This window comes from Paramormyrops kingsleyae, chromosome 24, assembly GCF_048594095.1.
Source record: "Paramormyrops kingsleyae isolate MSU_618 chromosome 24, PKINGS_0.4, whole genome shotgun sequence".
NCBI lineage: Eukaryota > Metazoa > Chordata > Actinopteri > Osteoglossiformes > Mormyridae > Paramormyrops > Paramormyrops kingsleyae.
In genome coordinates, this window is record NC_132820.1 from 13,870,978 (window position 1) to 13,890,113 (window position 19,136).

The 19,136-nt window shown below is 40.7% G+C and overlaps 2 long non-coding RNA genes across 3 annotated transcripts; one reads left to right on the forward strand and one right to left on the reverse strand.

Moving 5' to 3' along the window:
* The first annotated feature begins 1,763 nt into the window (after positions 1 to 1,763).
* LOC140582361 (uncharacterized) lies at positions 1,764 to 8,467 on the forward strand. Its single transcript, XR_011985304.1, has 2 exons — positions 1,764 to 2,316; positions 4,702 to 8,467. It is a non-coding gene; the product is annotated as an uncharacterized lncRNA (long non-coding RNA).
* LOC140582360 (uncharacterized) lies at positions 6,397 to 8,947 on the reverse strand. 2 transcript variants are annotated; one of them, XR_011985301.1, is made up of 5 exons: positions 7,858 to 8,947; positions 6,991 to 7,337; positions 6,842 to 6,906; positions 6,657 to 6,765; positions 6,397 to 6,539 (listed from the first exon to the last, which is right to left on the reverse strand). It is a non-coding gene; the product is annotated as an uncharacterized lncRNA (long non-coding RNA). The 2 variants fall into 2 exon arrangements; XR_011985300.1 differs by having other exon boundaries at positions 6,991 to 7,759.
* Positions 8,948 to 19,136: the final 10,189 nt, after the last annotated feature.

Genomic DNA, 19,136 nt, shown 5'->3' on the forward strand with positions numbered 1-19,136 from the left:
CCTCACAACACCTTTGCCTGCAAGACCATGGTAGAGAGTGGCTACAGATATCTTCCAGTGGGAAAAAGGTCACTACTTAGTTGCAGTGATTACTTCACCAGATATATAGAAGTAGCCAATCTGTCAACTCTCACAACTTGAACATGTCACTAGTAGTCCCTGAGTATTCCCAGTGCAACAGAGAGAGCTGTTAGACCAGTCAAACAGATACTGAATAAAAATTAGGATCAGAAAGCTCTCTTGGCTTACAGAACAACTCCATTAGGACATGGAGTCTCACCAGCAGAATTGTTGATGGGGAGAAAGTTAAGGTCTACAGTTCCGGTCCCTCCTCAAACACTCAGAGCGGAGTGGCCAGACCTCCAAGCCATCAAAAGGAAAGACACAAAGATAAAATGAATCAAAGAAAGCTTATGGAGCAAAATGCAGAGCAAGAAAGCAAAAACTCAGGCAGTCTACCCTTTCCCTCAGCTTAGAAAAGAAAAATAAGCTTAAGGCTGATCATGTTTGCAGACAAATAATAATGCTGTCCATGATTAAAGAACAGACAAAATACTGTTACAATACTGTTGGGTTCTATTACCAGCCGGGGAAGATTCAAAAGAAGAGTAAAGAATTATGTTAATTGAGTAAAAGGGGGGTATAGTAATACCATGTCAGGACACTATGATACGCTAAAGCAGGGTTATTCATCATGGTCCTCGAGGTCCGAGCACTGCTGGTTTTCCAGCCTTCCTTTACCTGTCAGTCAGGTGTGAAGCCTCTGACCAATCAGAATCAGTAATTATTAAACAACTACCTGGGAGAACTGAAAACACGGCCTGGATTTGGAATCGAGGTTCAGATTTGAAGAACCTTGCGCTAAAGTATTTGGGAAGAGGACATGAGGAAAAGGAGAGGAAATAAGAAAGTAAAAAACCTGAGTTCACCGAACGCATTTCTGTCTTCTTTGTCAACACAGAACATTATACACCTACAAGCTGAAGACTTTGTAAATGTGGTGTGAATTTATAGAGAACATGAATTTTGTTATGTTCACATGGGTAGCGGAGAGACTTTTAGACAGCAGAAGAATCCGCGCTACATGGATTTAATGCAGCAAGTCATTGTATTTGTTGATACAAACAAATGTTTTGCAATAGCATAATAAGATGATTTGCCCATTTCCTTATACATACAGTATGAGCCGAGTTGTTGGTTTGATCAATGCAGTCTTTATTACAGATGGAACATTCCATTCCAGTCGAGTTTTCCTTTTAAGCCATTAAGATGACGAGAAATCATCAAGTTAATTTCAATTGTTCCCTTGCCAAATCAGTGCTAATCAAAGAGAGTAAATATGTTTTTAAATAATTGAAATGTCACTACTTTTGAATAATTGTACACCTAAAAAAATCAAAAGCCATAATGATAAAGACAATATAGTAGCTCAAAAATTATTTTAGACGCTGCGCTTGTGCAGGCATTTGTAAACAGGCCTAATAGCTTTTGTTTTTTGACACGGTCTGCAAATGGTGGTTGTTGGGTGTATTTTTCAGACATTATTTTCAGGCATTATTTCAGACATTACGATTTAATTCAAGAGAGAGAGAGAATTTCCAGATTTAAGACTATAAAGTATATATAGAAATATACAAATGCAAAATTAAAAACAAAGTGTGCCATACAAACGTAAACTGGTAGTTTTAATAAACGCAGACATTTATTTTAACGTAAGTAAATGATTATAGATCGATCGTAACAAACTTAGGTATATAGTTATATTGGCTATATTTGATCAGACGTACAGCACGTGTTATAACCTGAACGGTGAACATAATATGAAATGTGGTGATATTTTCGTTTAAAAGCTATTGAGCATTTCTTCGTACCTGATAGTGAAGATTTCTTTCCTGCGTCCCCATCTCAAAATGGCGACTGAATGAAGAATGCTCAGAACTTTTACTTTCGATTTTTCTGCATAAATTAATGCATAGTGTCAGGCAGAGAGTGGAACAGACGGACAAGGATCCAGGAATGCAGGGAAACGACCGGTTTATTGAGAGAACAGCGGCAATGCCGAGGCGGTCACCGACCGGAACCGGTGGTGCGGGGCAGTGGATCCCGAGGCGGTGCTCAGGGGAGGGGAAAGGTAGACGGAACTTGGAATCGGCAGGCGAGAATCGTAATCGGTAGACGTGGGCGATGGTCGGTACCAGGAAGAGCTGTCCAACACTGAGGCACAGGGCACGAAGGGGGACGACGACGAGGAAGGCGGAGGACGTCGGGACTGGAGGATCAGGTATGACGAGGACGCTGAGGAGGGAAGGCAAACAGGTGAGGTACAGACAAAGGTAAGACAGGCAGATCCGGGAAGGTAGGGCAGACAGAAGACAAGTAGATTGCTTGGTATGGCTGTTAAACATCGGCTCAATACTTCGCAATGTCCTTCTGTTCAATAGGTTCTTTTATCCTGCGGTTTGATTAGCGCTAATCGGCGTCACTTGCGGGGTTCCGCCCCCCAGGGGCGTGACACATAGTAACAGTGAAAACAGGCAGTCATTTGCCAGGCTTGAGTACATACGGACTGAGACGAAGGGCCTTTGGCTGACATATTTGCTCTTGTGGTGTGATGACACTTAGTCCCTGGTGTCCAAAAGGCTCTGATCTAACATTAACGTTTGTCTCAGTATTTTATCTTCATTACTTTTATGGTAAATTGATATTATTTATGAATTGTATACATCTGAAGGCTGTACCACTTATTCAGTCTGAAGATTATGCTCAATTTAGTAACAATTAAATTGAAAGAGAATCAAGCATTACTTTTTGTCAGTACACTGTAAAAAAAAAAAGTTTTTTTATGAAAATTTACCATAAGGATAAAACGGCATTTTACTATATTTTTCATTTTACAAGAATATACCTGTAAAATACAAAATACTGTTTTTAAATACCTGTGTTCTGACGAGTTGAGTTACCTATCGAGACGTGCCATTGAGCCTTTCCGCGCATGTGCAGTTCCACCGTTTTGGGATTAGGGTTAGGTTTTAGGGGTTAGGGCACTGATCATCAACTGACCGGCCCGCTGAGCCATTCAATCCGGCCCACGACTGGATTCCAAAATTGTGAGGATCAAAAAGAAAATAGTGGTCCACACTATTAAAGCAACTAAAAATAACAACAACTGAGTCTCTTGTCAGAATAACCACCATTTATGACTATATTTAGGCTATGAAATGGAAAAAGTATAAACATTAAATATAATGTTAAGGCAAAATTAGATTTTTATTTGATTTTCTTCTTGGGGGTCCGGCCCCCAAGGAGACTGTCTGGTAAAACTCTGGCCCCCTGACAAATATAGTTGATGACCCCTGGGTTAGGGTTAGGGTTAAAGTAAGGGTTTTAGGGGTTTTTGGGTGGTTAGGGTAAGAGTTAGGGCTATCGATTAGCACTACGGTAGCCTAACTCGACAAAGTAGCTCAACTCGACAGAACACTGGTATGCATAAAACTTCTGAGAGTAAAATTTCACTCTTAACCCTCAATGGTTCCTTGAGGTGCATTTTGCACCCCCTGGCCATTTCTATGGCTACTACCATGTTATTATTAAAATTACAGTTATCCTCTAGGACATTGTAAGTGCACCAGTTTTACATACGTTCATGCATAAAATGATAGAAAAAGTGTTGACGTCAATTACCGCTGGCATATTTTCATCGGGGGTGCACCCCAAAAAAAAAATAATTTATGACAGATGTACAGTATGTGGAGATTCTCAGTTATCCAGGTCATGGTTATCCTAAAAAAGGGTGATGCAATAGCAACTGGACTTTGTTTTTCGTAGAAGACGTTTCGCACTCCATCCAGAGTGCTTTCTCAATTCTGACTGACTGGTTGGCATAGCAGGTTTATGAACCCTGTGGAGTCCTAAAGTCGTTAGCACTTGATGATCACCTGTGGGTTGTTGTTGTTCCCCCTGGCTTTCATGTGTTTCACTGATACCACCTGAGGCCGAGCGTGAACGACTGTGGAACTGTCTGGGCAAAGTTGAAAGAATTGCATTGTAGGTGGACCGGGAGGACGATTGGTTCAAATGAACGACTGTTGTTGAACATAGGAGGTGGCCTTAGACATAATCTATCACCCACCTACAATGCAGTTCTTTCAACTTTTCCCAGACGGTTCCACAGTCGTTCACGCTGGGAGGACGACTGGTTCAAATGAACAACCATCGTTGAACATCATTGGACCTTAGACATAATCTATCACCCACCTACAATGCAGTTCTCTCAACAGCCCAGACGGTTCCACAGTCGTTCACGCTATTTAACTCTATTTAACGCTATTTAATCTCACTACATAAGCTGTGCATGTCCTGGTTGAATGTACTTTTTATACACGGTACCGTCATGGGCCTAAATTTCATTTAACAGTAGGGGGGGACAATAAATATAAAATTTCTCATGACCAATTTTTGAAGGGGACACAAATGATAAAGTCAAATTGTACTTATAACAGTGGAGATTTCTTTAAGACTGCAAGGGAAGCTCAGCTTCCCCTATAATGTCACAAAATTAATGGTCAAATTATGTACTATTGTATTAACATTTGATTGACTAAAAATGCGTTAGAAAACGTTCATCTCAAAGACGAGTTCGTTCAGAATCAGTTAGATATAGCAGGTCGGCTGACTTGATTTTCTTCTCATACATTCCCGTAGCGTCACAGTGCATTTCCCCGTTGAAGCCCAGCGTCCATTGACTTGAGAAGGGTCTGGCTGCAGACACTGTGGAGCTCCACAGTAAGCGGAAACACGTGACCTCCACAGTAGGCGGAAACACGTTTAGCTCCACAGTAAGCGGAAACACGTGACCTCCACAGTAAGCGGAAACACGTGACTTCAAATTTGAACAAAGTTACGTCGCACGAGAAATGTTTTTGTGTTGTATCCCGTATTGCAATATATTGGAATAAAAGGTTTAAAAAATATAGGATGTACTTAAAATAGACAAATTAAGAACAATAGACTTTGACAGCGAAAACTAAATTGCGTTTTTGTTACTGTTGATAATGCTGAGAAATAAACATGGTTCTAATTAAGTGTTTTTAATTCGTAAAATGTATAAAAATATTATTGATTACAAGCTAATACATTACTGTTAATAGCAACTAAGCTTTTTAATGTTACAAGTATAAACAATGCTGTTACATTTGCACTGTAATCTTTTATTTTAAATTGTAGTAGTATAATTTCTTCAAGACTTCAAGACTTTTTATTGTCATTGTACAGTTGCCTGGACAACGAAATTAGCTAGCAAGACCACAAAGATGCAAGAAAGTGTCAGTACAAGATATAAGAATAATAAACACAGTATATACAATGTATAGGTACAAGAGACATTGGGGGGTTTATGCAAGGGCGTCATAAATATAATAAATTAGGGGGGAGGGCTTTTGTCATAGATAAGTGACACTATTGGGTAGGTTGGTAATTGCACATTTGCCAAGATATTGCACAGAGCCATAGTCAGTAGCAGCAGTGAGTATGGAGTATGGACGAAAACTGCACAAACACGTGCACACGCACACACCCACACCCATACACACATACATACTTATGGACACCATAAGCTTAAAAAGATAGCAGAGGGGAGGATTGAAGGAGTAATGTTAGTGATCTGGTGCATTAAGAGTTCTGACTGCCCACGGGTAGAAGCTATTTTTTACTCTGTTGGTTTTGCACCTGATGGATCTGAACCTTTTTCCAGAGGGCAGTATGTTGAATAGGTGGTGGTTAGGATGGAGGTGGTCTTTTATGATCGCCCTGGCTCTGGAGAGACACCTAGAGCTAGCAATGGAGTCCAGGGAGGGGAGTGGACAGCCAATCACCTTCTCTGCTGTTCTAGTGACCCCCTGGAGTCTCTTCTTATCGGCAGCTGTACAGCCAGCGTACCACACGGAGATGGCATGTGCCAGCACACTCTCGATTGTGGCTCGATAGAAGGACACCAGCAGATTGGTCTGCAGCCTGTTCCATTTCAGAACCCTCAGGAAATGGAGGCGTTGCTGGGCTTTCTTCACTAGGGCGGTAGTGTTTGTAGTCCAAGACAGATCCTCGGAGATGTGGGTCCCGAGAAACTTCCCCATGGGGATCAATAAAGTTCAACTATAAGTATGAACATGGAAACAAGTGAACAAAATTTTGAAATAAGTTTAATTGTAATTTTTTATTTACATTGAAAAAAACAACACATTAAAAAAAACAAACAGCCAGTGCCTTCCTCCGTCCATTATATTTCAAACATAGCATTGACCTTTAGCCCCTGCTCGTCAACACATGCCTGTAGAAAGAGCTCCATGTCCTCCGCACACTGAAAAACAAAGATGAAGAAGTCCCTTGTTTGTGTCTTCTTCCTCCAGCATCTTTCTTAAGACCCTCTGCTGGTCCTCTTTATTTAAGGACAGATATTTTGGCATGGTTACGTGTTCATGGAAAAGCGCCTTATTTTGGACAACCCACTGCACAGCAGTATGCAGATCTTGAACAACTGCTGGCTCCTGTGTCAAGCAAATGGGGATAAAAACTTAGATATTCTCTGAAGCAGAACGGTTATTTTAACAGTGAGTCAAGTCACTAACCATTTAATTACACTAATGTTTAAAGTGAATACTGACCTGACTGACTTCCGGTAACTTGCGCCTTTTCAGTCTGAAAATGGGCACATGTTGTCCTTGAAGCACAACTTTGGCATCCTCTCTCCAGTGTGCAAAAAGCTTGCCATAGCTTAACAGAAAATTTTGATATTGTTAATGTGTCTAAACCTTGAGACAATATAGCACAGAAGCCAAAATATAAATACCTCCTGAGATCAAAGTTCTCCATCAACAGCAAGCACCACCATTTCCGCAAGTAGGGCATGTCTGACTGTAAAATATCAATATGAAACATGTTTAACAACTTTCAAAAGATTCAAGACTCCATTGCTCTCAAATGAAATAGGATACTTACTATAGTATAATCAAATGGTGCATCCAGTGCCACGTAGAGAGCAGACTGTTTGGGACAAAAAATAAAAATTACATTGTTTTGGAGCTTAATTTAACTTTTGTATGAATCTCAAGGAAAACTGAATAACAGAAAAATAACCATTAGCATGAAGATCCCACAGTCAATTCCAAAGTCTTGGCTCGGAAAACCCTTTATTACAGAGAAAATAAAGGTTCATTAATAAAATCCCTTAAAAGACGACTAGCGTAATTCATGTAATTCACCATACACTCACACCATTACATACCTTCAAGTCAAACCTATTTTTTTCTGACCACTGCCCTGGAATGATCTTCACTGCAAGATTCCTTTTTCCAAGACAATTACATTCACAAGTTAACAGACATCATCATGATGGGTGTGAAATGCTATTTGCTAATAGCACCAACTTTAGGAACACGGCCTTAGGAACACGGCCTTAGGAACACGGCCTTAGGAACACGGCCTTAGGAACACGGCCTTAGGAACACGGCCTTAGGAACACGGCCTGGACACAACAAAATGTAAAAGTACAGTCACATGCTCCCAGTTGGTTAAAGTGTGTCATACATAGCAATTTCAGTTTTATTTTCAGGTTGGCATAATTTATAAACTGATTTTTACTGGTGCTTTATGTTAAACACTATATTTTGAAAACCCTATTAATGTGTGAAACTCTCATCTAAAGACAGCATCGTTGATCTGTACACCATGTGGCACTGAGGACACAATCTATGGTATGTTGAAACATCTGTTAAAACAAACCACATTAATTTCAAAACATTAGTATAGGAGCAATTATAAGTCATAATTCCACACTGAGATTTAATCTGATTCATTACAACTTACTCTCAATCATTCCCATCATGCTGACAATCCTTGCTTTATTAGTAATTAGAACAGCCTCGTCAAGTTTAGGGTAGTCTGGGCACACCTGGCACAGAGTTTCAAAAGGAATGAGCTGTGTCTGATGTTCCATTTTCTGTGACATGACATCTTCTGGAAGAGATTGAGAATTTTTTTTCTCTTTAAATATATAGCGGATACTCCTTTCCGCAGCAGCATTGTCCTCACAGGAAGAACCCTCCTGAGTCATCAGTGATGGGGGGCCTGATGATGGCACATTTGACTGGAAGAGGTCTCTCTCTGTCTGAAAGAGATGCCATTTAGCAATGCTTTTATGAGGGCATGATATTCGTGGCTTTGCACAAGCACAATGCCAGGTATTCCTCTGAGCATTGTAAGTCACAAATATTCTGCCAAGACGGCAGAAACTGTGTATTTCAGGCTCAAGTACAGAGAAACATATCTGTGAGGAGGATCCACCAAAATCTACCCTCACACAAAGTGGAACATGTGTCATCTGGGCAGCTTTCTGTCTCCTTAAGCATGCTGCAGCCTTGTCCTCTCCGAAGAATTTCAGGACCACCATTTCCATCAAAACAGCTTCTTGAAGAAATACCTCTTTCACAGTTTCTCTACAGTAATCTAGTGAGCGAATGTGCTCACATAAACTGTAGCCTAATCCGCTTCGCTGAGCCAGCAACTGATATTGCTGACATTCCTCCAGCTCACATCTGACATTGTGAGATCTCCCCCATGTTTTCCTCTGAACGTGAACTGGCACAGAAAACCCATGGCCAGTTCTCTGCACAGCAAATAAGCCAGTAGTCTCATCTACACAAACACACTGCAGATGACAGGCCAGGTAAACATCCAGTGATCTGTTTGAATGCCTCCTCATCATGTGAGCCTTTAAGTTTTTTTTAAGAAGACTAAGACCACAGTGAGGGCATTTCATTCTTATTGACTTCCCATAAGCCACAGTTTCATTAAGCACAGAGGGTAGAGCATATGAATGTTCTACCAAAGGTTCAGAAGACTGTTTAGACACTGGACAGAGGACATCGGGAGGGAGGCGGCGCTCCTCGGAGAGTGCAGCGGGAGGGAGACTGCGCTCCTCAGAGTGTGCAGCGGGCAGTGGTGTAAAGTACTTGAGTAAATGGACTTCGTTACTGTACTTAAGTATTTTTTTGGCTACTTTGTACTTGTACTGAGTATCAAAAATATAAGCAACTTTTACTCTCTACTCCACTACATTTGTGACTGAATATATGTACTCTTTACTCCACTACATTTGAACGGACGCTTACCGTTACTCGCTACATTGTGATTGCGTGCGACAAGTCAGGATCTTTATCTACCACGGCTAATTTCTTCAAGTATGTCTGGCTGCAGCCTGCAGGAGGGCGGGGTTGGACATCCAACCCCGCCCACATCCAACCCGGCCCATTCGTACCGCGAAAGCCACGCCCTTGTCCAACACGTCTTAAAGCGGAAGCCAAAGCGAACTCGCAGAACGGAATCGTTGTACACTGTAAAAAAAAAATATTTTTTTACAGTTTTTGCCAATGAATTTGACAGTGTTTTCCCTGTTTTTTTAAATTACAGAAATGTTTTATTACAATTACAAAAAAAAACTGTTTATTGACTCGTGTGATGTAATTTAACAGAGAAACTTTGTATAAATGGAATACAGTATATATCTGTTTTTTAACAGATTTAGGGCTGGGCGATATCAAATCGCGATTAAATCGCGCATGCGCAATAATCACTAGGGCTTCAGATGACAGGCGCAACATTTGGTGGTGCGCCAGCTTTTCTGTGCTATACGGACATTTATTTACGCCCACAATATAAGCAGCTTAGTATGGCTAAATTATTAATGAGGCTTTGTATCAGAGCATGTGAGCGGAGTGGAGCTCACGAGGCTGTTGGCTCCGCCCGCTTCTCCGTTCTAATTCCCACTAAGCCGCTCCGCTCAACACCGCTCCTCACTCCACTAAAATTTCCTCCCGCTCCAGTCATATCGCTTCACGCTCACTCCAATTTAAAAGAGGGACAAATATTCTGCATGCCTAACAAATGTCACCTTTAACCGAAGCCTTATATCAAAAAGAAATATGAGCAATGGTAACATTGCCACTCAGAAAATATTTATTTTTAAGCAACATATAGGCAACAACGGACAGGTTTGGCAATGGCATTCCACACAAAAATAGGCTTAACAATAAAGGAATCAGTGGGCTTAATAGCCTAAAGAATATACAGGCTAAGCATCCACGTTTTAAATTCCTCCATTTTTTTCTGTTGATGCTGCTGCTGCGTCTACAAAATAAAATTTCACTGACAGCGTTACGTGAAATTAAAAAAATCCTATTAGACCTACTTTGAATGACAAAACGAATTTATTTGATTAGCAATATTTACTTTATAGGCTTTTATACTTTAATTTACTTTATAGACTTGATATGCTACACCCATATAAAACTTGCTCAGGTTTTGCTTGCTTCCGCCTCTTCGCGTACACTGTAAAAAAATCTATTGTTAAATGTCAGTCAAAAGTCTGGCAGGTCCTGAAGACCAATAGTGCTGATGTATATTTGCATAGCATGACAGGGTACTGCCTTTATTTCAACTTTTTACCATGATGGTGTTGAATAGGGCAACAGTATAAATTCCCCAGCCACGGTTGTGAAACAACTTTTGCCCCGGCATTGTATTCTCGTAGAATCTTTTGGTGTGGCAGTCATAAAAATAGATTCAGATAATTTTTTTTGCTGCACTATTGAGCCCCTCCTCACGTATCGAATTTTCAGGCACGTGAGCTATACCCCAAAAGACCAGTGAGTTTTTGTCATGTGTTGGACTTACCCCTGCGGCGCCTTATGTTTAAATTTCCAAAGCAGGGTGGACGAAGATTGACGTCACACGCAAAACAGAGCTGGATTACTCTTGGTAATCACCGGCAATAGTCAGATTGCTGACACTGAACCCTAGATAAACAGCTATCACGCTGGGCTGTGACATACCTAATAATACATGGGAGAGAGTAATATTTGTGGCATTCCATTTTCAGTTGCGGTGGGTTTATAAATATGGGTTTCCAAAATTCAAGCCAAATAAAAAATTTAAATATTAAATGAGCAAATTAATTTGATTTGTTCTTCTGTCCCAACTTGTGATCTAAAAGCAATGAGGCTGCCACACACCGCAAAAATCTACTGTAAAATAACAGTCAAAAGTCTGGCAGCAGGAGTGCTAGACAAAACCTGTTAACAGTGAAAAACATTTTCACCAAAAGTACCTCAGCACTATTGGTCTTTATGAGAATGGGCAGGTTCAGAAGCTGCAGAGAATAACAAACTTCATAACCTGCATCAAAATAAGCATTGAGGAGATTATGCCACTAATCTCTGACTTAGCAAATCTTTATGACTGCCACCCAACAAGATCCTACGAGAATCTACTGTTGTGGCAGAAAGTGTTTTGTATCGTGGCTGGGGAATTTATACTGTTGCCCTATTCAACACCGTCATGGTTAAAAGTTTAAACAAAGGCAGTACCCTGTCATGCTATGCAAATATACATCAGCACTATTGGTCTTCAGGACCTGCCAGACTTTTGACTGACAATAGACTTTTTTACAGTGTACGCGAAGAGGCGGAAACAAGCAAAACCTGAGCAAGTTTTATATGGGTGTAGCATATCAAGTTTATAAATTAAAGTATAAAAGCCTATAAAGTAAATATTGCTAATCAAATAAATTCGTTTTGTCATTCAAAGTAGGTCTAATAGGATTTTTTTAATTTCACGTAACGCTGTCAGTGAAATTTTATTTTGTAGAGACGCAGCAGCAGCATCAACAGAAAAAAATTGAGGAATTTAAAACGTGGATGCTTAGCCTGTATATTCTTTAGGCTATTAAGCCCACTGATTCCTTTATTTTTAAGCCTATTTTTGTGTGGAATGCCATTGCCAAACCTGTCCGTTGTTACCTATATGTTGCTTAAAAATAAATATTTTCTGAGTGGCAATGTTACCATTGCTCATATTTCTTTATGATATAAGGCTTCGGTTAAAGGTGACATTTGTTAGGCATGCAGAATATTTGTCCCTCTTTTAAATTGGAGCGAGCGTGAAGCGATATGACTGGAGCGGGAGGAAATTTTAGTGGAGTGAGGAGCGGTGTTGAGCGGAGCGGCTTAGTGGGAATTAGAACGGAGAAGCGGGCGGAGCCAACAGCCTCGTGAGCTCCACTCCGCTCACATGCTCTGATACAAAGCCTCATTAATAATTTAGCCATACTAAGCTGCTTATATTGTGGGCGTAAATAAATGTCCGTATAGCACAGAAAAGCTGGCGCACCACCAAATGTTGCGCCTGTCATCTGAAGCCCTAGTGATTATTGCGCATGCGCGATTTAATCGCGATTTGATATCGCCCAGCCCTAAATCTGTTAAAAAACAGATATATACTGTATTCCATTTATACAAAGTTTCTCTGTTAAATTACATCACACGAGTCAATAAACAGTTTTTTTTTGTAATTGTAATAAAACATTTCTGTAATTTAAAAAAACAGGGAAAACACTGTCAAATTCATTGGCAAAAACTGTAAAAAAATATTTTTTTTTTACAGTGTGGTTAAACGTTTCCATCAGTTAGCTGACTATCTAGCCGACTCACTACCAAAACTATGGTAACTAGGTAAAGACCTTCTTGCTGATAATATAGCTTCCATGTAGTTAACAAGACTTGACACTTAAAGACTTTGTGCGTCATCAGATATTACTGTCTGCTCAAACGACTGTTCAGCTTGCTTCCTATGGGTTACTAGTTATTAGCTAGTTAGCAAAGCCACTGTGGTAGCATCCATTAAGGCTGTGCGATATAGCAAAAATATTTTTATCATGATCATATCAAACGATATTGATAATTATCATGGTGTAATTCAAGTCATTATTTTATTACTAGGAGTGCTCCATTTTTGCTTGAAATACCCTTAAGAATTGCCCTTAAGAATTGCCCTTAAGACACCATTAAAGTCAGCTCTGAATTTGTTTTTTTATTAGTTTTTTTATTGTTTTACCTTTTTTTTGAACATTTGAGTTTGACTGAGACTGACTTTTTGTTCTATTTTCTTCTTCTGCCATTTTGAAACATTGAGGTGTTCAATTTCATGTCTATATTAGGAAATAAAGCCTCATAAATAAATAGTTCCTTGTTTTCCACATTTCTTGGTGTTCTTTGAGCCTACATTCAGTACGAGTAAAATACTTAAGTTCTTTTAAAATTGGATACTTTACGACTTTTACTCAAGTCTTATTGGAATTTGTGACTTGTAACTTGTAATGGAGTAATTTATACAGTAAGGTATCTGTACTCTTACTCAAGTATGGTTTTCAGGTACTCTTTACACCTCTGGCAGCGGGAGGGTGACGGGGCTCCTCGGAGTGTGCAGCGGGGAGCAGTCCTGACAGTGGTGGCTGACTTGGTATTGAAGAATGCTGACATGATAATAAATGCCTTGCCATATCCCTAGTAACAGGGAAGAACCCTCCTGAGTCATCAGTGATGGGGGGCCTGATGATGGCACATTTGACTGGAAGAGGTCTCTCTCTGTCTGAAAGAGATGCCATTTAGCAATGCTTTTATGAGGGCATGATATTCGTGGCTTTGCACAAGCACAATGCCAGGTATTCCTCTGAGCATTGTAAGTCACAAATATTCTGCCAAGACGGCAGAAACTGTGTATTTCAGGCTCAAGTACAGAGAAACATATCTGTGAGGAGGATCCACCAAAATCTACCCTCACACAAAGTGGAACATGTGTCATCTGGGCAGCTTTCTGTCTCCTTAAGCATGCTGCAGCCTTGTCCTCTCCGAAGAATTTCAGGACCACCATTTCCATCAAAACAGCTTCTTGAAGAAATACCTCATTGAGGTGTTCAATTTCATGTCTATATTAGGAAATAAAGCCTCATAAATAAATAGTTCCTTGTTTTCCACATTTCTTGGTGTTCTTTGAGCCTACATTCAGTACGAGTAAAATACTTAAGTTCTTTTAAAATTGGATACTTTACGACTTTTACTCAAGTCTTATTGGAATTTGTGACTTGTAACTTGTAATGGAGTAATTTATACAGTAAGGTATCTGTACTCTTACTCAAGTATGGTTTTCAGGTACTCTTTACACCTCTGGCAGCGGGAGGGTGACGGGGCTCCTCGGAGTGTGCAGCGGGGAGCAGTCCTGACAGTGGTGGCTGACTTGGTATTGAAGAATGCTGACATGATAATAAATGCCTTGCCATATCCCTAGTAACAGACTACTACTCTTTATCCAGAGGTTTGTAGACAGCCCACGACAACAGCAAGGCTGTGATAACATCCATGAAAGCCATTTTCACCAGACATGGGATGCCAGGGGTGGTCTTTACAGATAATAGACCGCAGTTCTCCAATGAGAGCTTTAGACGCTTTGCTGAAGAATGGAGCTCATGTGCATACAACACCAAGTCCCCATTACCCACAGTCAAATGGGTTAGCAGGAAAATCAGTTCAGATGGTGAAGAGACTGCTGTGCAAAGCAAAGGACTGTGGAGATGATTTCTAGCAGAACTGCTTGTATACCGCACAACGCCGCTGGAGTGTGGCATGTCGCCAGCTAGACTCCTCATGGGACGTCGTCTAAGATCAAACCTGCCCAATCAGGAGAGACTGCTGACAACTCAGGATGGGGAGAAGGTACTGTAAGGAGGCTCAAGGAACAGCAAAAAGCAAAGCAGAAGTTCTGCTACGACAGAGGAACAAGGAGCTTACCTGACCTGCACACTGGTGACCAGGAGAGGCTCAAAGACAAAACAAACACATGGACGCAGAAAGCAACCATTCTCAATGAAGGTCAGCCAAGGTCACACAACGTTCAGATTGAAGATGGAGCAGAGCTGAGATGGATTCGGCGTGATATCATGGGACATGTTAAAGCGGAACAGAGGACTGATGATGCTGCTGGACAACCTTCATACTCAGAGAATCCATTACCTGAGGCACAAGAACAACCCCTCAGAAGATCGTCAAGGAATGTGGAACCATCAGAGAGACTCACTGAACATATTTAGAACAATAATTAAGTTCTAAATAATGTTAATTTTCAGCTGATAAGCTTTCTGGCTGTGTTATAGTTAAATGCTGGAATTGATTGTGTTAAGATAAAATAAATTAAGATTAATTGTTTAGTATTAGTTAGAGATGGCCATCGTGTTCCAGAGGAGGAAGTGACCGGAAAGTGCCGTCGTCGATCCCACGCTGCCCGGAACCTCCTACTTGAACCCGATACTCTGCCTTTTCTCTGTGTCCTTTTATTTCCACAGTCATCTGAAGCTCCAAAGATATTTGCACTGTGTCTAATTCCTCTTCATTTTGGGTTTTTATCGTTATATGTATTATGTAACTGCATTGTACACATTTTCCATGAATTCCATGATTTCCAGTCTAATATTTGTAATATAATGTATGGACCCACATTCCTTGGGTCCATACATTAACTGTCCCCAGTGACCTAGTGATGGGGTGTCATGTGGGGGCTCCCTGGCTGGTATTGTATCCTTGTACCTCCTGCGCTGTGCCGCTGATTCCTGCCTATGGTGTTTGCGTGTTTCTCCCTGTGATCATGGAGTGACAGTGATCCCCTAATGGTAAGGGAAGCGCACTTGTAATTGAAAGATTGCTGGATCGAATGCCCAACCAGCAAGGCACCACTGAGGTACCCTGAGCAAGGTACCGCCCCCAAGCACTGCCCCCCGGGCGCTGAATTAGCTGCCCCCTGCTATGTCACATTGTCACATATGGTTTAAATGCAGAGGACACATTTTGTTGTTATGCTGTGGTGTGTCAACAATGGTGACTGATCACCAAATTCTAAAGAGGGCAGACGCTATGAGACAAGGCTCCGGGATTGGCTGGGGCTGGGGTCGCATTCTGATTGGTGTGGCCATGTGGCAGTAACAGTGGTCAGAATTATGTCACACTGCTTAGCAGTGGTGGATCTAGACAATTTTACATGGGGGTGGCAAGATATTTTGGCAGGGTGGCATGGAGGGTCTCATATAGAAATACAAATGTACTTCTATAGGTAAATGTACCCAATGAAAGAAGCACAAATACATTTTTACAATATTTATTGACATTATATTAATACAGACGCCCCAAGTTTATCTTAATAATCAACAACAAGAACAACAGACCAGTGTAGCTCCTGCTGGCTCTGCACTGCCCACCCGGTCACGTCTGACCACATTCTTCTTAAGACGCCTTAAGGCGACGGTTGTGCTGAGCAGCAGAACGTTTCACAAGCATCTAAATTAAGTGCTTTTGCAGGCTGGTTCTCAATGCTGAGATCAGCTAGATTCCACACACGCTCATCTGCCACGGTTGAGCCTGGTGATTTTTTACAAGTTTCAACGCTGAAAAGCTGTGCTCACACCCTGCAGTACTCACTGGCAAAACAACAGCAATCTCACACAGAGGATAAAGTCCAAAGAAGACCTCCTTATAGAAGCCAGGATCCTCACTAACTCTGTCAGACTGGATGGCTTCACATTACTATTTGCTCTATTTTTTTCGAGTCTTTATATCTGCTGCATCTCACTTTTCAAACCTTGCAAATCAGAGCCACCTGCTTCAACCATTAACAAAACCAGCTCCTCCTTTAACGAGGGGGCGTGGCACACGGAAGAAGCAGAAGATCGGGGCAGGACAGGGGTAATGTTGGGATAAGATCTTTATCGTTTTGGAAGCCATTAAGAAAAAAATGCTCTTCTTGTTTTATCCTGTTCATTTTGTGTTTAAAGGCTAAAAAAAAAACAATTTTGGGGGGCCGGGAACCAATTAATTGGTTTTCTATTATTTATTATGGGAAAAATTCGATCAGAACTCGAACTTTTTATGATTCGATCCGGAGTCCGGAACGGATTAAGTTCGAGAACCGAGATACCACTCTATCGCGCATAGGTAAGGTTCCTTATAATTTAATTCTGAACCTCTTATGTTTAGTAATCTGTGTTTTGTCTCCCCCTAGTGGTATCCCTGAAAAGTACACATTGTTTCCGGAAGGATCGCTTGTTCTGTGAATTGACGTGTCCAGTGGATGTAAGAAATATGGCAGCAGCTTGATAGAAAGACATTATAACTGACTACAGTCACTGTATAGAATGTTAATCTGGAATAAATAATGAATTCAATGGTGGATTGCTTAATGGATATCTGTGTATATTCTTACACGTCTATTAATAATAATAATGCATGTAGATACATTTAGTGCCAGTCGGGGGTGGGAGGGGGCCATGGATTCAGTATCTATCTATGTATCAGTTTCTCTGGCTCAGGCACGTGGGGGGTTGGGGTAGTAAGGGTGCCTGGGCACCTGCCCCTTCCGTAAAATAATTTTGTTTACTTTAATCCACTGAACCAGGGCAGTAACTGGATATAATTATATTTTCCAATGTTTTTGGTTTCTGTTATGTCTCCAGTTATTATATTTATATGTATTATTATTAGTGCTGTCAAACGATCAAACGATTTTAATCAGATTAATCATAGGGTTGCTGTGGATTAATTTTGATTATACTGTACTGTATACGGGACCGTTGAATGCTTGAATCTGATTGGCTGACGAACGTTCTGAGGTGTGCAATTATTTTCAGGGAAACGCACGGCGAACGTAGTTCCAGGCAGCTCTCTTGACCGCATTACAGTTCCATATCACTTCGCATAGTTAACTGTAATAACGGAAATTAGCATACAGTACCTATACAGCACACAGGACTAACAAAAACAACAACATGACAGACGATTTTCCGAAAGTAAATTTTAATATTTACGGTGAATATGAAAATTTCAACAACTGGGCTGCAGAAGTATTAGACAGTCCAGATGAAAAACAACATAAACGGAAGCGGACATCAAAGGCAGCCGGCAACAACAAAAGACATAAAACGATCAGCGAAGAACAGCTAGACATACTCGAGGGAGAAAAACACGAAGAAAACACCAAAAAAAACAACAGCTAATGACGTTTTGGAACTAGCAAAAGAGTCGTTGGATGAGATGCGGAAGAAATAATCCTACTCACAATAGCGATTTAAGTAGAAAAACCGGACGAATCCCTTGAAATATATCATCTGATCGATGTCTTGAGGTGTGGCAACCGTAGTATAAGCGGAATAATTGACTCCGGACCGTTGAATTATTAGAAAAATAATGCACACCCGAGGTGTAACGGCACCTCACACCCGAGGTGTAACTCCGCTTCGCGTCGTGGCCGCATCACCACCTCGGGTGTGCATTATTTTTCTAATAATTCAACGGCCCGTCGTCAATTATTCCTTACTTAATCACAATTAATTATCATTCATTTGTAATCTATATTAATCGCATTTCATTTTGCATGAGCAAACAGACTCAAGAAAAAAGGGAATATATATGCACTTAACATGTTTATTGAACATCTTGAACATGAGTCAGATGCATTCCATCTGCCACAGAAGTGCAATACCATGGAGCCATATCAAAAAGCAAGATTTTTTGCTTTACCGGACAACTTGTCGGATTTAAGGTACCTCAGTTTAAATGGTCTTTATCTTCATTCACTTTAGCCCGAACCGTAAATCCGACAAATAATCCAAATAATCATGAAATCCAATTCTATCCCGGTTAATTGCCATTGTTAGCAATATCAGTTGATAACACATTACGCGTGGTGCTTTACGTATAAAACTCAATAGCAACACGTCCACAGATAAGTTGGATGGTATAGTGTGTGCGACCGATTTAATGAGCCACAAATGAGAAGTAGTACTTAAACAGTATAAAACTACAACTTTCCCTTCTGTTGATAAAGGGCGCAGCCATCTTGGATTCTGAACTCGGGATCCTCTGTGCTGCTCCGAGATATTTCTCGGATCTCCGAGAAACAGGAGCACATGTAGTCACTTCCGGCTTCAAAACTCGGAATCCGACTCGGAGTACAAGGTACCAGGGCAAAAGGAATGCACCAAAACTGCCCAAAATGGGTTTACAGAGACATTTCAGAGATTTTGAGTCATTCTGCGCTGCAGATGGGTTAATTGCGTTAAATATTTTAATCAGATTAATTATGATGATGGATTAATCCGCATTAACCCGTTAATTTTGACAGCCCTAATTATTATATACATTGATTGAGTGTCATTGTGTTAGTTATGTTCAGCTGCAGTAATAAAATGAATTTAACTTAATCCACTAGACTGT